A 23325-nucleotide genomic window follows, 5' to 3' on the forward strand; every position below is an offset into this window, starting at 1 on the left:
AACTGAGCTCATCTGTTCTAGCCTCTTTCCCCATAATCACAGTTAGTTTCTATCAGTCTCCCTTTCTGCTGAGAAGATTAGTAGTTCATTCCACAGGTTGTCTTTGAACAGTTCATTAAAAGATGCAAAATGCTTCATTTAAAAATATATTAAAACTGCTATCAAAAGCAACCACATCACCTTAACCTTTCATACACTTTGCCATATAAGTTGAACAATTTTCTTCGTAATTCACTTCCAGGACACTTCTATGCAGGTTCAGGGTTCACTCAGCCTGAGTATTATGTTGGATGTAGGTCTTCATTTGTGGGCAGATATAAAGAATTTTGTTTTTCTTCTCCTTTTCCCAAATATTTAAACATCCATCCTAAACACATGCCTTTTGAACTTCTTTACAAGGATAGACATTTGATTTGAAGAAGTCTGGTGACTTCATGAAGAGAATCTGAATCCTTGAAAGGTGGTTTTCTCACACTACTCTCACTGTTGCTGTATTTTATGTAGGACATTGCAACCAGCACAGAACCTGGAGGAGACAGGATACATTGTAGAAACCTCATGCAAACTTGAGGAATGTAGGAATCTTATTTGTTGGTGCTAGTAAGAGCTGTTTCAGTGGGTTATAAGACACAGTGGGTTATAAGACTTTATTAAATATTGCCCACTGTAATAAGCTGTAATGCAATCACATATTTCCCTTATTTAACACATAGTTTACAGGGGAACATGCTGTACGTCACAGAAGAAACTATTTGATCTCAGGTTTATAATACACAGAAACCAAATCTGGCGTAGGTTAGAAACAACATACCAAAACATAACTAGAACAGCAGAAATGCAGAACTTACACATTACATTAGTTGTTTATGATACGAGAAGATAACGTATTGATAAAACCACTCCACACTTCAGCAGATTGAAGGAGGTGATGCTGCCCCCCTACTCTGCTCTTGTGAGAACCCACTTGCAGCACTATGTGCTGTTCTGGTGTCCTCAACATAAAAAGGACATGGAACTGTTGGAACAAGTCCAGAGGAGGGCCACGAGGATGATCAGGGGACTGGAGCACCTCCCGTATGAAGACAGGCTGAGAAAGTTGGGGCTGTTCAGCCTGGAGAAGAGAAGGCTGCATGGAGACCTCATAGCAGCCTTCCAGTATATGAAGGGGGCCTATAAGGATGCTGGGGAGGGACTCTTCATTAGAGACTGTAGAGACAGGACAAGGGGTAATGGGTTAAAACTTAAACAGGGGAAGTTCAGGTTAGATATAAGGAGGAAGTTCTTTATTGTAAGGGTGGTGAGGTACTGGAATGGGTTGCCCAAGGAAGTTGTGAATGCTCCATCCTTGGCGGTGTTCAAGGCCAGGTTGGACAGAGCCTTGGGTGAGATGGTTTAGTGCGAGGTGTCCCTGCCCATGGCAGGGGCGTTGGAACCAGATGATCTTGAGGTCCTTTCCAACCCTAACTATTCTATGATTCTATTCTGCGATAATTTCAAGCCCCAAAGCTGGTGACCAGTAAGGGATTTAACAGGGTATCTCCAACAGTGTCACTCTGCTTTAGACAAAAATGATTGTAGCATGAATATTACAGTTTTCCTTCTCAGTGGGAGAGCAATCCCCCAAACTTGTAAGATACCAAGCAAGCACCCAGTAGGAATAAAATGGCTACTGAAGGAGAAATGAAAGCATGCCCTTTTTAAGAACATGAGCAAAAGACTTATGAAATCAGAAAAGCGTATTAAATACCAACTGGAATTAAACACAAGCAAATTTTGAAGCTGAATCTGTGCTCAGTGAGAACACTTAGGTACTTCCAGCAGACTGTTTTCTATTGAAAACTCATACATACTCATTTTAGTCCCAAAGAGGCTCTTAAACAAGAAGCTCCTAAACAGGGAATTGAAACATTTGATCCAGTTCATTCCATTTTAAAGGTAGTGAATGAAGAAAATGAGCCTTTTTCAGAAGCATGTAAGTCAGTGAAAATGCAATGTCTAAAGCAGCTTGATCCTTTTGTTCTCTCGGTATGTGTCCTCCAGTACACGCCATCTATATATTAACTTTTTCAGATTTTGTGTCATTTAAACTCAGAAAAAAAAAGTTGTTATTTAGCTAATAAAAACATTAAAAAGATTATTTTTTTAATTATTATTATTATCTCTTAAGATGTGTCAATTCTTATCTAGAAAGAAATTGTAAGTTCTGATATTTCCTTCATTCTTTCACAGCTCTGGTTACAAGCACTGTGATTTTCTTTGCAGGACAACCAAGACATCTGCAGGTCAAGCACAGCAATACAGATTCCTCTTAAAAGTGCAAACATCAGTTTGAATCTTTTCTCTCTATCCCATGTATAATCAAAAGGTCATGAAGAACAAGCAGGACTGGATTTATCCAAGGTATTAATGATGCTATTGTTTTGTGTGCCCTGCCTCCTGGTACAATACATGTACCTGATTGTGTGTCAAGCACAGCAGATTACTTGCAGCCTTTCTCATCCCATACAGAGTGAGACAACCCTGTATGACAAGTACATAATGAGTTGTCATAGAGTTCTTTAATTTTAGCTTTGAATCTCATATTTGTTTTCAAAAAATTCCTTGATAGATACATACAGCTAGAGCAATAATGTTTAAGAATAAAGGTTTTTGGGTGTTGCTTATTGCAGCTCTCATATTCACAAAATATTTCAAAATGGAGGTCTGAAGCTTACATAGTAAAATCAATGTGCAGGAGAAGAGCAATCAATTCCTTCTGTGGAGCAAAATATTTTGCATGTATCCACTTGTACATGAAGCTTCCTGCTTTTTGTGTTGGTCTGATTAGAGAAAAAACAGTGTAGAGCACATGTACGTCTCTACTAGTGACACAACCTGTGATACCTTTAGAAATGGTATCCTCGAAAGATTTAATCTAAGGATTAAAGAAACCACAGGGCCACTTCAAATTGATACCAGACAGTTTATAAGCAGGAGATACTGTAACGGTGGCAGCATTTTTAAACACTTTGCAGCTCTCTTTACAGAGAAACACAGGAGGAGATCAGTTCAAGCCAGAGATCAGTTTACAAGTAATGTCAGTGAATGAACTAGATCATGTAGAGATTAGAAAATTGCTGCTTAAAAGCTTAAGTCCACTTAATGCAGACAAAGAACGCTGCAATGTTATGAATCTGTAACTCTTAGAGGTTACAAGCAAAGGAATAAATAAAGCAGTACCTGAATTTTTCTCTTGGTTTGGGATTTATTTTAGGGTATTGGAAAGCGGAGAAACAGATATCAAACATAACAATAAGAATTAAGATTGATTTGTTTCACTTTGAAAGGGGTTATGGGTAGTTCCTTAAGGAATATAAAGAAAAGCAGGGAGGTGAGAAAAGCAAACAATTATCAAAAATCAGAGAGAAGTTAAAAATCACAGTGAGAACTTAAAAAAATACTACACTGCTTTGAATGTGAAAAAATCATAGAACCACAGTCTGGTCTGGGTTGGAAGAGACCTTAAAGCTCATCCAGTTCCACCACCCCTGCCACAGACAGGGACACCTCCCACTAGACCAGGTTGCTCCAAGCCCCATCCAACCTGGCTCTGAGCAACGTCAGGGATGGGGCAGCCACAGCTTCTCTGGGCAGAAGGGCCAGTGTCTTGCTGCCCTCACAGGGAAGAACTTCTGCCTAAGAGCTCATCTCAATCTCCCCTCTGTCAGGTTAAAGCCATTCCCCCTTTTCCTGTCCCTACAGGCACTTGTCCAAAGCCCCTCTCCAGCTTTCTTGTAGCCCCTTCAGGCACTGGTGCTGCTCTAAGGTCTCCCCTTAAGGATCCTTCTCTTGCCCAGGCTGAACCAGCCCAGCTCTCTCAGCCTGTCTCCAGAGCAGAGCTGCTCCAGCCCTTGCAGCATCTCCATGGCCTCCTCTGGACTTGCTCCAACAGCTCCATGTCCGTTTTGTGTTATGGACTCCAGAGCTGGATGCCAAGTATTTGAACATCAATGAGCATGTTAGCAGACAATTAAAAGCAAATCTGACTATTCTGATTTCCTATTTTGTGTAAGTACATGTCCACCCTCTGTATGGCATCAGTGTGAGCCTATTACCTAATATGCTTGGTACTGTTTTTTTTTGAGACGTCATCCTGGTACCCGTTCTATAAGATCAAGCATTCACAGTATCACAGTATCACAGTATGCTAGAGATTGGAAGGGACCTCAAAAGATCATCTAGTCCAATCCCCCTGCCGGAGCAGGAACACCTAGATAATGTTACACAGGAATGTGTCCAGGCGGGTTTTGAATGTCTCCAGGGAAGGAGACTCCACAACCTCCCTGGGCAGCCTGTTCCAGTCTTCCGTCACCCTCACTGAGAAGAAGTTTCTTCTCAAGTTTAAGTGGAACCTCTTGTGTTCCAGTTTGTACCCATTACCCCTTGTCCTGTCATTGTTTGCCACTGAGTAGAGCCTGGCTCCATCCTCGTGACACTCCCCCTTTATATATTTATAGACACTGATAAGGTCACCCCTCAGTCTCCTCTTCTCCAAACTATAGAGACCCAGCTCCCTCAGTCTTTCCTCATAAGGGAGATGCTCCACTCCCTTAATCATCTTAGTTGCCCTGCGCTGGACTCTCTCCAGCAGCTCCCTGTCCTTCTTGAACTGAGGGGCCCAGAACTGGACACAGTATTCCAGATGCGGTCTCACCAGGGCAGAGTAGAGGGGAAGGAGGACCTCTCTCGACCTACTAACCACCCCTCTTCTAATACACCCCAGGATGCCATTGGCCTTCTTAGCCACAAGGGCACAGTGTTGGCTCATGGTCATCCTGTCGTCCACTAGGACCCCCAGGTCCCTCTCCCCTACACTGCTAACAGGTCGTTTCCCAACCTATATTGGAACCTGGGGTTGTTCCTGCCCAGATGCAGGACTCTACACTTTCCCTTGTTATATTTCATCAAGTTACTCCCTGCCCAACTCTCTCATGACATTATACTGGTAGTGAGGGGGAGGAAATCTCTGGCAGGCAGGATAATCAGCTTTCACATTTTGAAAAATTGATTAGAATGCAGAAGTAAGAATCTTAGAGCGGAACTCCTTTGCATCAGAGTGGGTGAAGAGGGATGGTGCAGCCTTAGGCCTCATCTCCCCGCAATCACAACAGGTTTGCAGTTGGCCTGACAGTCCTACTGGAGGCATGATTCAAAGCAGAGAGATAACCAGCCCATCTATTTTAAAGGCATTTAGAGATACAGGTGAATGAGTCATGGGGAAAGCATATTTCTCACTAAATGTCCAGATTTTGCATGTGTGCATTCATACCCGCTCTTATTATGTCCTCATTTTTATTTTATTGTTACAATTGCATTGTCAGTACTTTGTTGTGATGCCTTTGCTGAAATTGAGGAGGAAATGACTCAGGAGTGCTACGAAAATATGAGTTGGTCTGTTTCTACCCAGTACTTGATTCACTTCCAAGTTGTTCTGTTTAGTTTCAGAATGGCAGGGGAAAAAGCAATGCTCCAATTAATAATTTTTCAGAACTTGCAATTTGCACAGCACATTTTTTTTTCTGAAGCTGTGACAATACCAGGAGCAGTTATAAAAGAGCTGTAAACTGTTCTGCATAAAAGAGAGCTAATAGATTCTATTTAAGATGACATGATTATACAAGAATATGAAGAACTCAGTAATAGTCATGAACATACCATAGTTAATGGAACCCACCTCCAGAATTTCTTTGTTTTAGACAATGGAGGGAAATATCTAAAGGCTGTATCTCTGGCTTGATGAAAGATGATATATTTGATTGGATCAGTAGGTCATCTACTTACTCTAGTCACAAAGGCTAACAATGCAAAACATCACTCTTGATGGATGATAGGACAGGAACCTATTTTATATTTCCATCACAGTCCTGTGATGGAATGTGTTCTGTGATGAGATCCATTCTGTATAGAGGGACCTCACAGATGCATATGGATAAACCAACACACTGGGCCAAAACTAAGAAGACTACTCTTTTTGGTTAGCCTTCTGCCTTGCTTGCTTCTCTCACACCCTTTCTGTCTGTTCATCCTTCCACAGTCTACTCCCTCTCCCATGTGCAGTGTGGGTCACAAGCAGAATGAGTTCACAATTTCCATGTTGGCTCTTGCCACTGTGGCTGTCTTGAATTGTATCATTTGGTAGCTCATGAGATTCATGCTGGAGGTCTCACATAGATCTGGAACTCTGTCCTGCCACTTTGAATATAGGAGAAGAATGTTCAGGTTACCAAAACTGTTGCATAATTGTGTATTAATTACATTATTCAGGATGCTTAATAAGTTTCCTAAGAAGGTAGTAAATTAATATACTCTGATGTATCCTGTTTCATTTCTTATTTTCTTCCTTTCTTTGCATTGCTTTCCATCCTCTTCTGCAATCTCATCATAACAAACTCACTTCAGTATGATGGATTGAAATAGGCATGTATGTTCACAACCCTTTAAGCTTTCCTCTGCAACTGGCATTCCTAACATGCAAGGCAAATCCGAAAACTTAACTCCTGTTGATCCAGCTTCCTCCACCAGATGATGTTTGTTGTATACATGGAAACTGAATAATATACTGGTATGAATGCAATACCATACTCCCTCATCTTGCAAAAGCTGCTGTCCACACAGCCATGTTTTATTTAAGACAAGTTATGCCATGGTATAAAGGGTAAACATAAAAGGGTAAACCCCTTTTTATAGGGTTTTTTGTTTCCTTTTTTTGGGGGGGGAAGAGATGTTAATTATTTATCATGTGTTTTATGATGTTATTACTAATATGGGGAACATTTTCATCCATTGTCTCTACATTTTTGCAACTCATTATCAAATATACAAGAGTTTGCTGTAGCCAAAAGCTACATCAGTGGAGGTAGAGCTTTGAGTGTCACCAGATCTTACAGACTAGAGAAATAACCCACAGAGGCAGAGTTAATAAAAATCCTGTTGGCAGATTTTCAACAGTGTTTGAAATCTGTGATTTTAAACATGAAATCTGCAATTATATTAAACCCTACAACTCAAGTAGAAAACACTAAAGAAAAAAGACCTACTTTCTAATTGTTCAGGTTTTTAAAGCAGTAAAAATAACTAGACCCAGTTTAGTTAACACTAAATGTAATAAGATTTTTAATTTATTTCATACCTTCTTAAAGTTATTTTGTGTATACTGGACAAAAGTTGGAAGGGGTGGTGTTGATACCTACAGCCTGTAATTTATACAATAATATTCAGAAAAACAAAAATATCATATGTACTGTTATAGAATTCACTCAGCTGCATTTTCCATCTGAGCAAGTAATTTGACAGCTGTCTAAAGCAGTTTGTGCCTCAGAATAAATGAAAAGCTAAAATTGTATTCAGAAGGGAAAAGGCATGGGAGTAGGCATGTGCACGCATGTACACACCAAGAGACACACACGTATGAGACATTACATTATTATCTAAAGGAAAAAGACAAAATTGCAAAGCTGCCTTGAAGAGCAGCATCTAACTGAGTTAAAAAGTTTGATCCGGCTTTGCTGTCTTTATCATGAGGTTACATGGATAGCGATCTGTTAAGCCACTGACTCCTGTCTTAATGAGATCTGTGTTCTAGGAGCAAGCCCAAAACATCATCTGGCTCACTCTCACCAGTGTAGAAAAAGTCAATCATGGTACCAGAGGAAACAGAGGATTGAATTTAAAGAGTTGAGACAGAGGAGAAAGGAAGAAAAGACATGAGTGTTGCAGATGAAGGTATCAGCAGGACAGTGCAAATTTAAGTATACTGCCAAGTACTGTCAAAGAAATAATTAAAACTGAAATAATAGCAGTGCAGCAGACACCACAGTCACATTCCTATTTGAATGAAATATGTATTTTAAACCAAATAATTGAAAACAACCTTCAGTATCTCATCCACCCTGGAATCAACTCTTTTGTTTGCTTTTTCTGGCAGACCCTAGCAGGTCAGTGCAGAAAATGTGGAGTTCTGGCTGCCCTGCACAGAACCCTGTTTTCCAGTACACATTCCACTAATAAAGGCTTATAGGTTGAAATGGAAGTCATTAGATGGAAGTTAAGATCTCATCAGTGGCTTATCTCCACTTTCTGCTCAGGACAAGGGGTTATGAGGTGTCAATATTTCTGTAATACAAAACTGAAATTCCATCCTTTAAACACGTCAAAGTACGAAAAAAATATAAAAATACTGTTATACACTGAAGTGGAAATAAAGGAGAAGGGTGGAAACTTATAGAATGAATGTGTTTTTCTAGCTCTGTGTGGTTTGGAACAGTTGTTGCTGAAAGGCCATACTAGGCTTCACCGGTTCCAAAACCAGCTGCACTCCAGTGCTCCAGGAGATGGCAGAGCCCCAGGCTCACAAGCAGGCACATCACTCCACCAGAACACCCTAGCAACCTCAAAGAGCCCCACGCTTGCTCAGACAGTGGTGCAAGTCAATTTGTGCCTTTTTGGAAGGCAGAATTAATAAGAACGTGTGAAATCTGATGATGTTGTCACCTCTGTAGACACGAAACTTTCACAATTCCTGAAATACTTTTATCTTGGTGACCAAAGCAGCACTTTGTAATGTGGTGCAGTTAGCCAATATGTTTAAGGAAGGAAATGTTTTGTGGTAAAGGCATGGGGCTAACTTTCCATTTCTAGCTCTACTAAAGACTTCATGTGTGATCTAGAACAGGAATTTTCCTCCTCCAGTATGACTTGTCCTACATCTTCCACAGGTATTCCTTCAATCTCCAATACCAGAAACAGAGCTTCATGAAAGACAGTGTAAATGCAGTGGTCAGCCATTTATGCTAATCCAGAATATTAGGTGGGTTATTTCTTATGAAAAAGGGGAGAAACAGTTGCTGTTTTTCTTGTTTGAAATCAGAAAAGTTTTGACAGGAACTGCTTTCTAAATTCATGGAATTTCTCCTTTCTCCTGCATTTGCCCTTTTTTGATTCAGGGCAAGAAAAGCTGCTTTCTCACATGGTCAGCACTCAACAAACCTGCCTAGTTTAGTTCCTACAATGAACCTACTTAGTAATAGAGAGAAAGAGCTGTTTTTTCTTTTCATGTCAATGTGAAAAATATCAGAGAAGGCTGCTGCTGTGTGTAACCAATATACTGCCATTGTTACCCAAGCTACTGCTTCACATTATAGAATGCACTTGAACTCATTGAGCCATATGAAGCAAATTTTTAATATGCCAAATCTGTACTGCAGGATCATCCCTGGAGACAGCGAGGGTGATATTTGTGCTGCTGTGCTAGTGTTATCTGCCTAGTAAAAGGAATACATCCAGCATCACATTTAGACTGATAAATATGATGATAATAGGGAAAAAATTCTTTAAGCATTGATAGCATGTATTTACTGCTCCAAACCCATCATGGCTGTCATGTCACATAAAGGAAGCAGAAACAGAAGAGTTGCAGGGAATAGGCTGTGTAAGAAGATTAGAGAAATGAAAGTCTGACATCCAACTATGTCCTTCAGGAGTGTAAATTGGCTCCTTATCCACAGAATTCTTCCCCCCTGCCCTTTAAATATATACTATATCACCTACAGCTACTGCAAAGCTGCATGTATAAGCTGCAAGGATAAAATCACAGCAGTCCCAGGCTCTGCAGCACAAACCACAGTGGATTTCTTGAGGTAAATCTGCAAATAAAGGAGGACTGTGCTTTTGTTTCTCCTTCCTGGCATTTACAAAAACCAACAGTAAAAACATGAGCAGTTAATGCTTGAAACAGAAAAGTACTCTGCTAATGGAGGGATCGGGAACTGATGAAGCAGGAAAACTACTGTGCAAATGAGGAGAGCTTTTGTGGCATTAGTTTGATAATTTCACATAACACGGTATTATACCCTGTAGCAGATCTCTGCTTAGGGTGATATACTAAAATTTCCATTACCACCACATTTTTCAGCGGTCAGCATTTTCAGGCAGAGATTTGCTTTAGATACTTCCAGTTCAGGAAAGTATTTTTTTAGTCAGAAGTGCTAAAATGCTAAGCATCAGTAACCTTTGCCAACCTGTGGTTCAAAAAACCCCCAAGCAATCAACCTTGGTTGAAATTCTAAGCAGTATTAATAGTAGCAAGCACTTTGACAGCAATTTCCTCTGTCTGAAATATGGAATTATTTGACAGAGATTAAGAGCAACATTTTCAAAAGCTTATCTGAAGGTAAACAATCAAATAGCCTGCCAGCCTGGGACATAAACAGGGATTTTCAAAGTAGGTGAATCAGTACACTGTCATTGCACATGTGCTTGTGCTTGAGTATTCAATCTCAAGGAAGGATGAGATGAGTCTGGGGGACACAGGCAAGTTAATTTATGTTTATATCTCTGTTCTCCTAATCGTGGCCAAATCTCTGGTGTGTAAGCCTTGTTAAAACATCTTAACAGAATCCTGGGTAAGGCAAGTTTGAGGTGTTTTGGGTTTCTTTGGGGTTATTTTCTCCTTCATAACAAATAATTCCTCTGCATGGTGATTTGTAGTGACAGGTTTATAGCCTTTGCAGTCAGCTTCATCGAACACTTTGGAGTCCTGATGCTGTGGTTGGGCAGCTTAGTTCTCCTGCCTTAAGCTGAATTGTGTTGTCTAGCAACAGACAGCTCTTTTTGCCACCCTAGGAGAAATATGATGCTTATCTCACCTGTTGTCTGCTCTCCATTTTTCTACCTGCCAAAAGAGGAAAAATGGGCTAAGTGTAGGGAAGTTTAGTGGAGAGTGTTTTATGTACTAAGTCACAGACACTGATGCAAGAATTCTAGCTGAGTTGAGACTACATGCTCATGACAATTTAGGTCAATCTGAATGAAATGATTATTTTTTACCAGAAGATGAAATTTTACAAGGAAGTAGTCTGTGAAGTCATTTAAACAAACCCCTTTTTCTCCTATTATTAGGGTTTCTTTTCAGAAGTGATGCATATTTTCATGGTAATTATCTGGGGTAATAACACATGGACCATGCAGTTGTCCAATAAAAATCTTGTGACGGCAGCGGAAGCGGTCTACAATACAGGGTGAATAGAGACATCTTACCTCCACACCCACCTCCCTCCAGATTTCAAAGCACAATCAGAATATTGCAAATGTTTCTGTATTCTGAGAAACTCTAGTTTACATGCTATGGTTAATGAGGTGTCTTCTAAATTATAAGTTATTGCACTTTGCAACAGTTCTGTGTTGTTGATGAAATAATATGATGTTATATCCACACCTGATGAAAAGGACTGGCTATGTTACTGAGTGAGGCATAAGGAAAACTGTGATAAGACGACTGCCCTCTGTCACAGGGGTAACAGTAACCATAATACAATACTTTCTCAGGCCAGCAAGTGAGAAAAATAAGCATTTAAATGTAATACCTAATGGAGACTTGTCAGTAAAAGAAAAGCACTATGCAGGCTAGCATGACTGCTAGTCCTTTCGCAAGCCTAGGCCAGCAGTGAGCATTAATTACCCCTAAAACACTTTGGCATATATTTCTGAGGTAACTGCAAAATCACATCTAATATCAGCTTCATGTAACCTCATTGCTTCCTCCCCTGGATAAGCAGCAAAAGAAAAAGACTAATATTAAATTTAGAATAAAATAACTTCTTCAAATCTAAATTAGAAATGAAAAATACATTGATTTCAGGATTGTTATTTTTATGAATTAAAAACTTAAAAAAAATTCTACATATATTTAGAACTCAGTGCAGGTATTTTTAGGCCCCTACTCAGCAAATTGATTGTTACATGAAATTTAAAGGCAAATTCAATGCCTAAGTATTTTGCAGGGGTGCATACTTAGAATTTATAATTTTAATTAAATCTCCAAGCTAATAATTTCAAATACATTTGTATTTGAGTGCTATGACTATATAGTACATTGAATATATTCTTTTGACATCTGTCTCTTTTTTAGCATCACAGCAGCTCTATTTCATTAATTGTATATGTTGTAGTAAATGCCTAATCTGATAAGACTTTAACAATTCTTAGATAAGAACAATCCTGTCCTTACTCACAACTGTGTAAATCTAAAGTGTTTTTGTTTACTTTGATAGTATTTAAATGTTGCTTTCAAAATCTTTTTCTAAGCACAGCTGATGTCTCCACAAATACAGTAACGTGGCTAGTCTATGTATAAAAACACACATAGAGATAGTGAAAGACCAAATAATTAAGAATGGAAAAAATGGCTAAGCAAGATTTTCAAACATTAGTCATGGACTCGATTTAATGAATTTCAGTGGAATAGATGGGTCCAAAAGTATAGTATATTCATTGGAAACAACTCTGGAGTTTTGTAATGCTAGGCAGAATACATAAATGGGTCTCTTCTACACTGTCCTAGCTTCCATCACAAATATATGCCAGGAGCACACCAAAGCTATTAGAAATGTAAATGCTTTTTCAGCTCTGGTTGCTCTGGGTCTTGCCCTGGGTAACATTTTCTTTTGATTGTCTAAATTAAAATAAGGCAGACCTATGCATAAGGCCATTATTCGGAATATATTTGTCCCTATGCCCTGCTCAAGAGAGTCAGGTCAGCTTGGGGAACTTACTTATTTCCTCAATGTATCATGTGCCTGAAGGTTGATAAAAGGGTGAATAGAGGTATGATAGCACATGCTACCTTACACAGACTAAAATCTAAAATGTTGACCAAGAATTTCTTTGAAATGCTCTATTTCTATCCATGATGTTTACGCTTTAATGCAATAGTGTCATAAGAGAAGGACAATTTTCACACTAAACAGGAGAAGCCAAATACATACCATTCATTCACACTGAGGTGGCGAAGAGCCCACTGTACGTTTACGCAATTAACTATATCACAGACAGCAAATAAGAAACATATGCATTTTCATGGAGTTCCTGGCTGAAACTTCATCGAGAAGAGGAAGACTTAAAGTAAATGGGCAAAGACAAATTAAACAGAAGAAAAAAACCCTGTTTCTTTGGCTTGAAGCCAAATTCATGTAAGAGCCAAGAACAGCTTGAGAACCAATTTCATGCTAATAGGCAAATGCTAGTAAAGTATAATGTTTTATAAAGGATTTTCTGTAGAGGTATTTTCATATACCTCAATGGCTTTGTAAAGTAAATATTATTTATCTCCATTTCACTGACAAGGCAAATGAAGGTCATTAAACTGCTTGTCCCAGGACATGTGGGATGAAAGTATTTTTGTTTTAATCCCTTCTCTCTAAGGCTGCCATACTAGCTGTCTGTATATTCTATCTCACAAAGTTCTGGTTATAACTAAGATATTTTCTCTCCTGGGTATTGTTGAAAATTTGATAAGTTTCTTTGTTGAATCTCCTATTTTTTTATTGAAGGCAATTCGTGTCAGGAGTCTATTACCATGCCAGCTACTGCAGCTGTAAGCCATACATCTGGTATGTAAGAATAATGATCCTGATACATATTCAGTGCATTTCAGAGTCCTCTGGAAATCAGATGCACTTCAGGAGCAAATTAGGAGGCAAAAATGATCTGGGAACACAGCTATTTGAGACAGTATCCTGCCTAAAGTCATTGTAGGAGCAATGAAGCATAAGGAGATAATAAGCCAATCACTAGTACCTTCTGTACGTCCCTTCCCTCCTTTGCAAATCACCCTGCAGTGATTCAGATGAAGCACATTCTTCATGAAGGATAGACAAGGTTCATTCTTGAATAACCATGCAACTTGGATTCTGTTTTACCCAAGACAGGTATATTTGGAAGTCTGGTTACCACATAAAGGAATGGGTAAAAAGTTTCTGGCTAAATGGTTAAGAAGTTGCATGTTTCAGTTAATCTGAAACATCCTTCCTGACCTTTTTCAGTCAATTCTGGTATAAAGAGGAAGTATCTTCTAATGTACTCTTTCGTCTTTTCCCTTGATCTGAACTTTAAGCATCTGTTGAAATGAAGACATAACTACTAAATTCCTCTTTTGCAAAGTAAACAGAAAAAGCCTTACTCCACTAGAAGCTTTCTGGAAAAATGCTGAAGCTGTTGTGAGGTGAGGCCTGGTACTCTGAAGCCACAGAATGGCTTGCACACCAAAAACCCATGAGAAAGAATTCATTTCTTCTTATTCAGTTCTTGATTAATGTCCGTAATTGTTCATTAGCCTGCTGTTACACTAGTGGCTCACTCAAGGGCTCTTGACTTAGAAATACAGCAGGTGGCAAGAAGATGCCCACCTGCTCTGTAGAATCAGTTAGAAACATTATATGTTGCTTCTATGAGGACTCCCTTTCAAACAGATGGAAATAATTTATAGTCATTTATCTACCGTTTTCAATGGTCTGCTTTACAGGTTTTAGTGGCTGCAAATTATTGCCATACAAAAGATTTCCTTCCCTTTTTATGTTGAGATTGCAACAAGCAAGGCAATAAAATAACAGGAGTACTTCTGGGCTCATGTCATTGCTTCAGAGTGGGAGTTTGATTCATAAACCTCATTTTATATGTTAAGCAAAGGCATCCATCATAATTGCTACAGTTGTTTGCTGGGAAAGCATTTTGAAGTTCGGAATAAGCTTCCTTGCAGAGAATCAAAATTTGTCCCTAGCAGATAATGAATAATTCTTTTCCTTCAAACATACAAATATTTAAAATTCTAATGTCTATAACACTAAATAATTCTTGAAAATAAACAAACAAACCAAAAGTGTAGAAATGGGTTATTCATTTAAGAGCCATGAGTTTTCACTTCAATCACTGAAAACATAGGGAATATCAGAATTAGATTATCTTTGGTATATTTCCTGTTGTGCTGTCTTTACTAACATGACCAGATTTACTTATGCACATGGAAAATGGTGGAAAACAGAGTTATTCTTATTTAGAGTGGTAGGAACTCAGCTATTTGGCACTTCCTTAAATGGATCTTTCTTTTCTTTGAAGAGTAGGAGAGCTCTTAGAATCATCAAATCATAGAATATCCTGAGTTGGAAGGGACCCATGAGGGTCACTGAGTCTAACTCCTGGCTCTATACATGGCAACCTAAAACTTAAACCAAGTGCTGTCCAAACACTTCTGGAACACCAACACACTTGGGGCCAAGAGCACTTCCCTGGGGAACTAGTTTGAGTGCTTGAGCACCCTCTCAGTAAAGAACTTCTTCCTAATATCCAATCTGAACTTCCCCTGTTGCAGCTTTAAATCATTCCCCTGTGCCCTCTCACCAGACACCAGAGAGAAGAGATCAACTCCTCCTTTTCCACAATGGAAAGCAATGAGGCCACCCCTCAGTCTCCTCTTCCCTGAGCTGAACAAACCTAGTATGCTTCTCTTAAGTCATGCCCTGTAGACCTTTCACTATCTTTGTTACCCTCCTTTGGACATATTCTAATATTTTTATATCCTTCTTATGTTGTAGAGACCAAAACTGGACACCATACTGAGGTGAAGCCACATCAACAGTGGGTATAGTGGCACAATCACTTTTGACTGGTTAGCTATACTGTGCTTAATGCTCCCCAGGGTACACTTCGCCCTTCTGCAGAAATATGGTTTCTAACACTTGTCTCCAATCACCTCAAGAATTGCTTATTCTCTTTGGGGAATAAATCAAACTTCTGATGAGACACCACATCAGAAGACACAACAATGGTTGTGCTCAACTTCTATTCTTGCAGGCATTGCCCTTCATATAAGCTCACATAAGGTTAGTCTGAAAGTATCTATTATTCATTTACAAATCAGGCCACATTTTTTTGTAGTGTCCAGTGGTAAAGCTGCCAGGAACCTGCTTCAGTGATTTTTTATCAGTGTCATCCTTCAGAATAAATCCAGCCTTTGCAGGATTCCAGAGAATGCATAAGCATTAGGTTGCTCCCACAGGACCATTTGTCATCTGAAAGGCAGCAAAATGCAGGATTTGGCAAAGTTACCTTGTTACCTAGCCCAGGTGACTTAGTTGAACATGATATTAAATTTGCAGACAGCTCCCGGACTATCAGATAAACCTATCATAAAAGCTTCCCACTGTTTTCCCTCTCTCTCCTGGGAGGAATTCAGAGGAAGGACTTCAAAATTTTGGAGCTAGAAATCAGATTGTGTTCTCAGGAGTTTGTTCCACAGTTTTCCTAGCTGCTCATCAATGTAGTTTCCCATTCACCTCCACCCATTAACAGCATCTCCCACCTCCAGAATGTTGATGCCAGATTGCAAGGCAGGCAAATGGATGCTTATATCTGATCATTTTCCATTACTGGTGGGTGAGGGTTGAGAAAGGTGAATGTAAGAAGTAACTTCATTTTCTTCAGAGCTCAAGCACAGTATTTTTCTGTGACACTACTAATTGCAGGAGTGACTGAGACCTACTTTAAGTAGGCATGCAAAGAAAATATTTTCATATGCTAAGTTAAAGCTATGTAAAGATAGCCAGAATTTTCCATCTAGTGGTGTCGGAGAAACAGTTAAGGTCTCCTGGCAATGATACACACCTGTGAGACAGGACTTGGTATAAAAAATGATCCTCACATTTTCAGGAGGAATTCCTACTTGACCATTTTGAAAACTAGCCTTTCTGCAGTTTGGGCTATTCTGAAAAAGTGACAAAGAGAGGAATTTACAAGCATCTTTCAGAAATATAAGGCCAAATCCTGTACCTATATGGCCAACTTTTATCTAATATTTCCAGAACATAATTCTGTGGTAGTGAGTGGACCAATATCCACGTAAACTGCTGTGAGCATGATGTAAACTGCTGACATTACAACAGCCTTTTAAAGGAAGTGTTGGGTTATGAAATCTAGTATAATAGTATAATAATCCTGCTAATTAGTTTAATTATATGATGGACCATAAATCATTTCTCATTTGATTTGTCAAGAATTTATTGTGGTTTATACATTTGCTTACATATTCAACTCAGCAAACAAATGAAATATGTTAACATGTTTGAGCTACTTGGGTTTAGTAGGAAAGGTCACTCTTTACTGGCAGTCTAGTTGGTCTATTTCTTACAGATCTTTCCATAAGTGGTCCAAACCAGTGACATTATTAGCTTTTGAATACACAGTCCCAAACTTCTGAGCATCTGGGTGCCTGCCATTTTAAAGCTGATCACTTTTCCCTTTCAATTTGTGTTCTGCAAACATTTCTAAAGCCTTCTAGCGTTCTCCCTATTGTTCTGTACTATAAACACGATCTGGTCCTATCAGATTTCTTCAGTCGCATCCTAAAAGTAGCTATACTAGCTTAGTGGTGGTTAATCTTACTTACTGAAATGAGCTCATTTGACTGCTTTTCTTTGGGAGACAATTTATGCATTAGAAATCTAGGACATCCACTGAATACGGTGAGTGTTGTTGCAAAAGTAACTTTGGATTATGGCTTGGATACCTTGTTAAAATTCAGTTAAATGATTTGCTGAAAGCAAAATGTTGGAACAATATTGTTTTAAACTTGAAATAGACTCAGTGGTCCTATGGCCCAAAATAATGTGTTTATGTATTACATGCAGAGTACAGCTTAGCTCTACTAATAGTGCCATGAAAAGAAAATCCTGATAAAATTAAACAATCAAAGAAGATAGGTGAGGTGTGACTTTATGTAGTAAACAGTGATTGAGGAAAGAAGAGAAAACAGCAGGACTCTGCATGGAGCAAATTAATTCATGCTGGAGTTTCAAGCTCCTGAAGAAATTAAATTGCCCACTTCCTAATCAGTACAGCTCCCTGCCATCTCAATTCTTTTCTTCATATTTCCTCTCCCATATTTAGCATAATTTGTTCTGTGCACAAGTTCCCTAATTTATGTTTTTACTGTATTTTTAATAGTTTTGTTTTCAATTATTCTGTAAGAGTGTCCTTTTTTACATCCCTTTGAGGAAATGACCACACAACTATGACCATTACTTTTTCTTTTTTGCTGTTGAAAATATAATTTACTCTTGGCCTCTGCTTTCTTTATTTCTTCTTTTTTACTGTCCATGCTGTTGCTGCATCTATGAAACACTGTATTACTTCATCTCTTTTGTGGGATAAACATATCAAGTATACTGGACACTACTTTCAGAGTAAATCAAGACAAGAAAATTTAAAACTAGATATAGAACTAACATTCAATCAAGGGGAGATCTTCAAAAGACACAAAGGGAAAATGAACTAATATGAAATACTAATTTTAAACACTCCTTGGTTTTGAATAAGTTTGGAACTGAAAGATGAGTTCCAGATCTTAAATTAGCAACTCATTAATACACAAATATTGTGAAATGGAGTAATGGAGTATTATTTTCCCTCCTTCAGCTGAGTCTTTAAATCTGGCAGCATGAGTGTCATTCATTCTTTTGAAATGGTAGCAGCAACTGCAGAGAAAATGTAAATACCCATTATATGCTGTAAAGGTAGTCTGGAATAAATCAGGGCATTTTGGAAATGACATCAGTATTAGACTAGAAGATAAAATACAAGCTTTACACTGTATACAGTTCTTTTAGTTTGCTTTGTTACTAGGTATTCTTAAAATAAACCTGCTATATATGCACTCAATTTCCTTGCATAAATTATCATGATAATTTTTTGTTATTCATAATCCAAAAATTCTGTTAAACAAGGCAATATTTTGAATGACTGGAATATAGAAAGTAAAGAGGTGGTTTTGGCAGAACCTCATTTCCCAGAATCAGGCCCTGATTCAGGAAAGCACTTTAACAAATGACTAAGTACAAACATGAGCTTCTGTTTGTGCTTTTTTTTTTATTAGGGATCAAGTTAAACATGTACTTAATGTGTTTTGCTGAGCTAGGGCCAAAGTTCTGTCCATGAGCTCTAACCTCTGTCCAGTTCTGAGGATAGAAGTACAACCCACATGCAGCAGAACTGGCAGATATTAAGATGTTTCCATTATTTCAAATGGGCATCATTTTTAGTTGATACCTTGTGAGAAGACCTCATCAGATTTATGTCTCTGAATAGTAACCCTAGCATGATCTGGCTTTGAGCCCAGACACTCAGCTTCAGCTTAAAGCCTGATTCAGATCTGACACTGAACACCTCGTCAGCTCCTTGTTGATAATACGGTATGGAAAGTGAATTATCTTGTAGCTGGGAAAGGTGGTTCATCAATACAAAGATGACGTGCATTGTGAAGTATCACTGATATGGAGAAAAGAGGAATTGATCCTTGGGATTTCCATGACTGCATCTGCCCCTACCACTACATTTCTTTTATAGCATTTCTGTTTTAAGGCTCAACATTTTTATTATGACATGTATCTTGAAAAGATTTAAAACTACCACTAGAATTCTGATTTTAGTGTTTAGCTGTAGCTGAAGTTTCTAGAAATCTATTAAAATTAGTACTAATGTATGTAACTTGCTAAAGGCTAGTGCAGTATTTGCAGTTTGTTTTCAAATTAATCATCTCAAGCCTTCTTTTCAGGTAGGTTATTTTAATTATTTTTCCCTTAGGAGAATTGTCTTCACGTTTGTTTTTGTTTTTTTTTAATTCCTGCAGAAGAATAACTGAAAAATTTGCATTCCAGCCCCTAACTTCTACTTTATTCGTCTCTTGACAAGTTAACGTGGATAGTTCCAAATAGCTGCATTCCCATTACTTGTGACACGTGAGGATAACTTCAGCTAATGTCTTCTTCTATTCTGACAAGTAAAAATCCAAAAAGGCCAAATGATAAAATTGGTATTTAACACAGTCACAATGAATTGACAGTGATTATAGAGTGATATAAGAAGACTTCTGTTTTCAGTTCTGTTTCCAAAAGAAGACATATGGCTCTTTCATTCACTTGCTGTTGCACATTCAAAATTTGCATATAGTATTTGTAGCTCATGGATGAAATTCTTGCCTTTGTCTTTAAAAGACAGATCCTACCCGTTCCATGAGAAGGATCTTAAGCCTTTTATTGTGCTATCTCATATTGGCTCAAGTGTGGAAGCCTTGATTCATGTTAAATGCTCTTGTGATGCCTGCTGTGCCAAGAGACACTTTCTGACTATATTAAATGAGTGTCTGTAACTGAAGATCAGGTTTGTGATCATTTGAGGAACCTGAACATACACAGATCTATGGGACCCGATGAGATCCATTCCAGGGTCCTGAGGAAACTGGCTGATACAGTTGCCAAGCCATTCTGCATGGTATTTGAGAATTCATGGGAGTTAGGAGAGGTCCCTGGTGACTGGAAAAATGGCAATATCACACTCATTTTAAAAAATGTTAGAAAGGAGGACCCTGGGAACTATCAACCGGTCAACTCACCTCTGTAACTGGGAAGATCATGGAACAGATCCTTCTAGAAGCCATGCTGAGGCACATGGAGGACAGGAAGGTGATTCAAGACAGCCAATGAGGCTTCACCAGTGGGAGTCCTTCCTGACCAACCTAATGTCCTTCTATGATGGAGTTACTATGTCAGTGGACAAATGAAGGGCTATGGATACGGTCTATCTGGACTTCTGTAAAGCTTTGACACAGTCCCCCACAACATCCTTCTTTCTGATCTGGTGAGATAAGGATTTGATGGGTGAACTGTTCAGTGGATCAGGAATTGGCTGGATGGTCACATCCAGAGGGAAGAGCATAATGGTTCATTGTCTGGATGGACACCAGTGACAGGTGGTGTCCCTCAGGGATCTGTACTGGGACCAGTACTGTTTACCAGTACTGTCCTGGGTTCAGCAGTAGCATTTTTCTCGTTCTTAGTAGCTGGTGCAGCGCTGTGTTTTGACTCTCAGCCTGAGAACAACGCTGATAACACCGATGTTTTTAGTTGTTGCTCGTAATGTTTACTCTGACCAAGGACTTTCTGAGCCTCATGCTCTGCCAGGGAGGAGGGGAAGCCAGGAGGAAGCATAGACAGGACACCTGACCCAGACTGACCAAAGAGGTATTCCATACCACAGCACCTCATGCCCAGGAGGTACACCCCCCCCCCCAGACCGTTTACAGCATCATTTGAGAGTTCTGAAGATTTTGAATGGCCTTTGCGTACCTTTGAGACTTGCCTGCTGATTATGATGGGGATCAGCATGTTGGCACACATACAGAGTGTGTTTTACCCACGACCATTTTGTCTAATCTCAAAAGTTAAGCAGTCGGGTTTGGGTCTTGTCTAGGGTTAGACGATGATATAGGAGGACCAAGAGATTTTCCCCAAGGCTGAACAGTCATGAGTAGCAGGGTTTGTGGGATAGTATGGGCAAGTATCTAGGCCAGTGGGCCCCTCCACTGCTTTGGAACTTCACCACTGAACAAGTGCAAAATCCAGAAAAATTAGTAAAACTCTTAAATGAGGTGTGCTGTCATCCTGGTCATACCAGAGAGAGACAAATCATGGTGACATGCTGGGGCTTGGCCTATGATTATAGAGCCCTGTTCAACACCATCCAGCACCTTCAAAGGGAAAAAAATGTCTCTGGATCTGATGGCAAAGCAACCGACAACGCGGCTACTCTAACTCCATATAATGCAGCTACTCCAACTCCAAGTACAGCAACTGCACCAACACCAGCGACAAGTACAGCAGCTACTCAAACTCCAATTGCAACAGGCAGCGCAGCTACTCCAGCTCCAAGCACAGCAGCTACACCAACCCCAGCGACGAATACAGCAGCTACGCAAACCCCAACAAGAGATACTGCAGCCACTCAAACCACAGTGATAATCACTGCAGATAAACCAGAGGACCAATTCGTGCCAATATCAGTTGCACCTGTATGCAAGGGGAAAAGCAAAAAAGACAAGACAGGTGAAGAAGCAAAATGAACAAGCAATGGCAATGCACTTACTGCCTGGGACAGCATCTGATCACGAGTCATTATCACATGAATCAGAGGCAGAAGAGGAAGAAAATGTGACTTCTCGACCCCAGACCTCAAACGAGCTACAGAATACGCGAAAAGATTTTACCCGTCAACCAGGGGAGCACATCATCACCTCGTTGCTCTGATGCTGGGACAATGGGGCTGATGGTCACGAACTAGAAGGTAAAGAAGCCAAGCAGCTGGGATTACTTACTAGAGAAGGGGGAATTGACAAAGCAATTGCAAAAGAGAACAGTCCCTCAGTCTTTGGAGGCAGCTCTTGGCAGCTGTGAAAGAAAGATTTCCATACAAGGACGATGTTATGAGTCGTTCGGCCAAGTGGACTACTATAGAGAAAGGCATCCAGTCTCTGAGGGAATCAGCCAAACTAGAGATGATCTACTGCAAGCAGGATGCTGGGAAGGGACCCATAGATCCAGATGAAGTTGAATGTACACGACCCATGTGATGGAAGTTTACACAGAAGGCACCATCATCATATGCCCATTCATTGGCAGCACTAACCTGAAATGACGTAGCACCACCAACAGTGGATGAAGTGATTCGTCAACTTTGAGAGTCTGAAGACAATCTCACCCCTTCCATCATTTCAACTGTGGAAGAACTGTCCCAGGACCTCAAACAATTGAGAGATGGTCTATCAAGTCTATCCAGCTCCCCACGTGTACCAGCACAGCTGTTAACAAAAGATGTCCTACCACTCGAGAGAGAAGATATAGAAGGTATATGCCAGGGGCCACCCTATGGTTTTACCTGTGGGATCATGGAGAAGACATGATGAAGTGGGATGGAAAACCTGCTTCAGCTTTGGAGGAACGCGTGAGTGAATTGGAGAGCAAAGGTCAAGGTTGATCACCCCATGAAAGCTGCAGCTTCAGTCTCTGGTGAGCAGTTTCCCAGATGGAATGGAAGAGCTGATTTTACTCCAGCTCCTGTGGTAAAAAAGACTAATCCCTGTCTACCAGACGTAAGTGACCAATATTGTGATCACTATCAGAGGGTCCCTGCCTCCAGCCAGGTGGAGGTAGGGGACAATCGGATTTACTGGACTGTGTGGATCAGATGGCCTGGCACATCAGTCCCACAGAAGTATAAGGCTCTAGTAGATACCGGTGCACAGTGTACCCTGATGCCATCAAGCTGTCAAGGGGGAGGACCCGTTTCTATTTCTGGAGTGACAGGAGGATCCCAAGAGTTGACTGTGCTGGAGGCTGAAATCAGCCTGACTGGGAGGGAGTGGCAAAAGCACCCTATTGTGACTGGTCCAGAGGCTCCGTGCATCCTCGGCATAGACTACCTCAGGAGAGGGTACTTCAAAGACCCAAAAGGGTACCGGTGGGCTTTTGGTGTTGCTGCTTTGGAGACCGAGGAAATTGAGCAGCTGTCCACCTTGCCTGGTCTCTCAGAGGATCCTTCTGTTGTGGGGTTGCTGAAAGTCGAAAAACAACAAGTGCCGATTGTGACCACAACAGTGCAACGGCAGCAATATCGCACCAGCCGAGATTCCCT

General features: G+C 39.9%; 1 long non-coding RNA gene across 1 annotated transcript in view; it reads left to right on the forward strand.

Moving 5' to 3' along the window:
• Positions 1 to 23325, forward strand: part of LOC130602190 (uncharacterized) — a 63707-nt gene that overhangs the window by 19875 nt on the left and 20507 nt on the right. Inside the window, exon 2 of the long non-coding RNA XR_008972843.1 lies at positions 2263 to 2400. This is a non-coding gene — a long non-coding RNA (uncharacterized LOC130602190). The remainder of the gene's footprint in view (positions 1 to 2262; positions 2401 to 23325) is intronic.

Source organism: Pezoporus wallicus, unplaced genomic scaffold (assembly GCF_028554395.1).
Source record: "Pezoporus wallicus isolate ANWC-B61680 ecotype Strahan unplaced genomic scaffold, APGP_CSIRO_Pwel_v1 contig_7673, whole genome shotgun sequence".
In the NCBI taxonomy this organism is placed as follows: domain Eukaryota; kingdom Metazoa; phylum Chordata; class Aves; order Psittaciformes; family Psittacidae; genus Pezoporus; species Pezoporus wallicus.